Source organism: Lagopus muta, chromosome 1 (assembly GCF_023343835.1).
Source record: "Lagopus muta isolate bLagMut1 chromosome 1, bLagMut1 primary, whole genome shotgun sequence".
In the NCBI taxonomy this organism is placed as follows: domain Eukaryota; kingdom Metazoa; phylum Chordata; class Aves; order Galliformes; family Phasianidae; genus Lagopus; species Lagopus muta.
Window position 1 is genome coordinate 165,717,974 of NC_064433.1, and position 5,829 is coordinate 165,723,802.

Below are 5,829 nucleotides of genomic sequence, written 5' to 3' on the forward strand. Positions count from 1 at the left end.
TTTAGAGGCCTTGGCTTTGTTGGCTTACCTGGATGGAACAGCCACCTACACAACCAGGCTGCACAGAGAAGCTGTGGGTGACCCATCCCTGAGGGAACTCAAGGGCAGGTTGGATGGAGCCCTGGGCAGCCTGAGCTGCTGGGTGGCACTGCTCATGGCAGGGGTTGGGGCTGGATGAACTCTGAGGACCCTTTCAACCCAAGCTGTTCTGTGATTCTGTGATTTCTGGCACGCGCTGCAGCAGTAGAGCACAAGCCTGCACATCTGCACGGTGAGCCAAAGTACCCCAAATTCAGAAAGTGTCCCCACAGTCGGATATTATAGCTCTTGAAATAGAAACAAAACCACTGCTTAACCACAGGGTTTTTAGAAGGTAATCTTGCACGTGTTTCCACTCCAAATCCTGACCAAGTTCAGTAATCCCTCAAGAACAGCCTGTGCTCCACACCACCTCTAATTTAGAAAATGACAATAATTCAATTGTTTTAAAAACAAGGAGAGGTCTTTTTTTTGTTTTTGTTTTACATCACCGCCTTCCTTATGCCACTGCAGCCTTTCCTGCACCATCACACGTAGGATCACTCATACCTGGGGGCTCCCCCTGGTTACTCTGTGCCAGAAAGTCCTCTTGGGGACAAGGTCACCAATGAGGGGCTTCATTTACCAAACCTTCTTCATCACCCCCACCAGGGAGCTGGAAACCATCAGTGATGCATCTCCAGGATGCATCCCTGAAATCCCAGGAGAGGACAAGTACCAGCTGCTAAAGGGCAGAGATGTAATGTTAACCAGGGCTCCAAATATGAGCAGTGAATAACATCAGGGTCAGCATGCACTTCAGGGCATGTTTCAGCACTGGCTGACATTGGGAAGGTACAGATAAACCTCTTGACCTAAGAGGTGATAAATGCATGCTCATGATCATAGAATCATAGAATCACTAAGGTTGGAAAAGACCTAAAAGATCACCCAGTCCAACCATTCACCTATTCCCAATAGCTCCTACTAAACCATGTCCCTCAACACAACATCCAGTCTTTCCTTGAACACCCCCAGGGTCGGTGATTCCACCACCTCCCTGGGCAGTCCATTCCAGTGCCTGACCACCATGCCAAAAGAGGTTTTATTTTAATTAAATCCTTTAAATATTCGAACTTCTATACTATTTTATCAATTCAAGTATAACACAAATGTTTTAAATTCAGTTTCAAAATAAATGTCTACTTGAAGTGAAACTCTGCTCCCACCACTCTGCTTCATTCCTCAGATAGCTGCAACTCTGGTCATCTCCTGGTTTCCTTGCAGGGTGTTATAGAGTCTTAGACACCAACAGAGACATGGGTGAGGTCCTAGAAGTTGAAATGGAAAACATGCCCGTGGCCACAAAAACAAAGTGCAATATAAAAACCACTTCTCTTACCATGTTATGGATTGCAAGGGCAGAACAAATTTCATTCTCTCTCGTGAGAGACTCTGTAGTACAAGCATCACTTGTTACAACAGAAGCCGATACAGGCACCACCATTCATGATGACAAGTTGGGAAACAACCGCCACTTTTATTTGGAAAACTACAGGAACTTTTTGTGGTCATACAATGCAATCACCTTCACTCCAACATTGCCTGGCACAACATTGACACCTTGCCCTGAACAGCCTCAATCTCTTGGCTGAGACACCAAGCAGAAATAAAAAGGAGGATTTGTATTTAAGTACAGCAGAGCGAGGAGCTTTAGGAGCAGTGTGCTCACTGAGAAGCGTGGTTTGAGTCATCCCACTGCTATTCCCAAATTCAGGTTGAATGTGCTTAATAGCTGCACTGAACCCAAAGGTGTGGACCAGATCCAGAAGCCCAAGCATGAGAGGCAGCGAAGAGCTGTAATTCACACCCTGTCAGGGAAAGGTGACTACCTCAAGGATGCAGACCCTCTGCCCAGCAGGGCGTCTGTAAGTCAGTCAGTCTCCCAGGAAAAGCGCTAATTCCACCCCATTTACCTGCAGAGGAAGCAGAGTTTAAGAGGCACCCTGTTCTGAGACAGTCACAGGAGCAGCAGATCAGCACAAACACTGACAGCAGCGGCTTTCTTTTTATTACCCCCCACAACCAAGGTTACACTTCAGACAACATCACCAAGTATTTCAGAAGTTAAGCACCATCTGAGTCTACAAAGGGGAGACAGACTTCTTAGGCAAGATGCTTACAAAGCATGGCCCACCTCTGCACACACCATGTCCTATACAACAACCTAACAGGAGCATCAGTAAACCACACAACCCTCTTGTTTTAACTTTTGCCATAGCGCTAGGTAAAAGCAACACTGGAGGAGATGAAGCAATTTGTTTTATCATAACCCATACCTGGCTTGTTCTGGCATACAGAAGACAAATCTGCCTTTTTCCCCTTGATTACACATTGCATTTGTTCCAATTTCTCATCTCGTTTTCTGCAACACACATCCAGACCAGCATCTTAATCATGATGCTAGTTACACAGGATGAGTACTTCCAGAAATTCACACTAGACTTCCCCTCACCCAGAACAATCACCTGCTAATGTGACCACATACATCTTTAACCCATCAAATACTCCTCAGTATAAACTTTATTCTACTGAGCTGGCATTTCTTTCACACAAAGCTCCATGCCCATATAGAGTCTATACAATTCCCTTTACATATATACATTAAAGAAAGATGGAAAAGTTATACCATGCCAAGAAAACTGTCTTACAAGACAAGAGCCACTGCCTGCAGGGTATATTTAGAAACCGGAGGACAAATTAGGAAGGGAGTCACACAGCATAAGCCAGATGAGCAATGAGAAGCAGGGAGAGGGGAAGTTTCTTCCAGGTATTAAGCAATTCCAGACTGCATCAATAAACACCCAGGCTGACACCTCTTCTTGTCACCTCCCAAGTAACAGCAATACCTAACACTTACATAGCATTTTTCATTCATGTCTCAAATTGCATCGCAGGAAGATATAAAGTACTACATTCAGCTTTCCCCTCTGCAAGCCCTTGTGCAAAGCTGAAGCCCAAGGTCGAGCAAGGGCAGCACTGGAAACCAATGCAGGCTATAGGCCAACGTCACAGAGGCTGAGTCCAGCCCCAGTGTCTTCTCTTTAACCCTGCTGTCTGTCTCCTAACCAAGCTGTCTGTCAGCTTGGTGTGGGCAGCAGGAAGGCTTTTCCTGCTTTGTTCCTTGGTGGGAGCAGAGCTCCTGAAGGACTTGCCCACACCAGAGTAATTTCAAGCAAAGCCTCCACTTCAGCTTCCTTCTTAAAGAAGCTTCCTTCCATTTATGAGATGCACGTTGTGTTTTTGTTAGCATCCATTGCCTTTTGTGCTGGCACTGGGGACCTCAAAAGAGCTTGACCCCATTTTCCTTATTCACATCAGTATTTACCTGCACAAGTAAGACCCTTCCAGATTTCTCTCCTCCAGCTGAGGAGTTCCAGCTCTCAGCCTCTCCCTGCTCTCCAGCCCCAGCTGTTAATTTTCTATGGCCCTGAACTGGACTTGTCCACTATACTCAGGTCTCTTTTGCACTGGAGAACCCAGATCCAGACTGAGAGCTCCAAGTACCTCACCAGCACTGACCAGAAAGTACCACCTCTCTCAACCTACTGAGAACTGATCATAACCCCCATGAGCTTGGCAGTTCAGCCAGTGTTTAGTACACCTCACTGCCCACTTATTTAGCCCATACCCCATCGGTGATGATTTTAGAGGCCTTGAAAAATTGCTCAAGTTGCAGTAAACAACACCTTCTACTACTTTACCTTCAGCCACTAAGCAAATAGTCTCATTACAGAAGACAACTCAATTGATCAAGCATTTCTCCATGGTAATTCCAAGTACCTTGAATCAGGAGACACTTGCTAAGCTTACCTGCTGCAGCACTTTCCCTGGTATCAAGGAGAGTTTGACTACCTGCTGATGTGTGGATTCCTCCTGAACATAGAAATGATGTTTGCTTTTCCAGTCTTCAGAAGCTTTCTCCAATACCCATCTGCTTTTAAAGGTATTCAAGAGTGCCTTCATACTAACATCAGTCAAAGGCAGGCCAGATATGTCTAGACAGTTTGGGGAATGCAATAGCACAGCCTAACCTTCTGCCTTTGGCAGAACAATCTGCTCAAGTACTTAGATTTGTTTCTCAACACTCTTTAAACATCTAAGATCTGTTACAACTGTATGACTTGCTCCTAAATAATTTAAGTCTTGCAGGGCAGTTATTACCAGTTACACAAAGGGAAGCAGAGATGCACCCAGTTTAAGGAATTGATACAGATCAGAGCACTAACAGCAGAACCAGCGTCTCCCTTCTACACAGGGCCAAACCATCCCATCTCAGGTGCTCTTGATGCAAGGACTGCAACATTAACACAATCCATTGGTTGCAGATACTACTGTTGACCAACTCATACTGGGTTGGAAAACACCACTTGTTCCTCACACCCTGGTCTCAGATGGCAGCTGCTGTGCTGTAGCATGACTTGGTTAACAGCAAAGCCTAGATTGCACCACCACAAAAACCAAGCCATGAAATCTGTTCTGTTTTTTAATCCCCCTCCCAATTCATCTAGCTCAATAGGTGGGCTGGATTTAAAACAAAGACTCAGAGGTGTATTTCACTAGACACAGTTACATTTTCTGTGGTTAAGTTATAAAAGAAGGTAAAAATAAAATTTTCAGAAGTGTGAAGGTTGTCACTGGAATATTTTTATCTGAAATGAGTCACAAACCTTGAGCAGTAGGACTTTCCCCTAATAGCACTGCAAAAATTAGAAGGAACCACAACAGAAAACAATGTTAAAGGCAAAAACCTACACAGAGATTAATCAAGACACTTGTTCTCATATCATGTCAGAAGCAAGAAGTTCTTTTCACACACAGGCATCTCAATGCTAAGAAGAGTAAATAAAACCCATCAATTCAACTAAGAAAAGAACAGGGAAGTTGGTAGGGCAGGAGAAGCCTATAGGTATTTGTCTGTACTGCTCTGTCTGTATCAGAAAGGTTATTACAGCAGCTTTCATAACCAAAGGCTGAGTTTAAAGTTGAATAGCAGGAAGGGGGGAAATGTGAAATCTGGACTCTGCCTAGAAGGAAAATAAAAGCGGAGAACAGGAAAAGACAGAGCTTCAACTTGTGCTGTTGCTCTGTTCGACTGTGAACTGCAGTCATACAGAATGTCTCCACACACCTGCAATAAGAAGCAGAAGAAAAGATTCAAAGTACAATAGCAATTAGCATTTGTGGAACACAGGTCCTAAGAAACAATTGCTGATTTATGTCAACCCTGCAGAGATTTCCCCGAGAAGAAACCCACTTTGAAAAGATTTTCTTCTGACAAAGTCTTTTTTTGTGAGAAAGTTTAATATTGAAATATATGACAACAGTATAAAGAATTCAGATTAAAGTTTTGGTTTTGCTTTGTTTTTTGTTACATGGAGTCAGAGTATACAATCAAAGAAAAGCTTTGCCATCAACTTGGTAGGGATAGAAGCACGTTAAAGGTTGATTAAAGTGCAGTTACACATTGATTTTAAGACCTCCATTTCTTTTCCTGCATGTGTGCAGTTGTTACCCATATGGTTCAACAGCACTGGTACAACCCACTCAGAAGGCAGGTTCTGCCTGAGTGCCAGATCTCTGTGGCTGAGAGCCCACTGCCAATATTTTCATAACAGTTAGACTGTAAGAACCATGTCCAAGTCAGTGAGATGGCTTGTGGGACCATCATGAGAAGAATTAAGTCATCTGCCTTGGAAATATGTTTATGATCCAGTACTGCATCACTCTATACTACACTTTTTTTATATA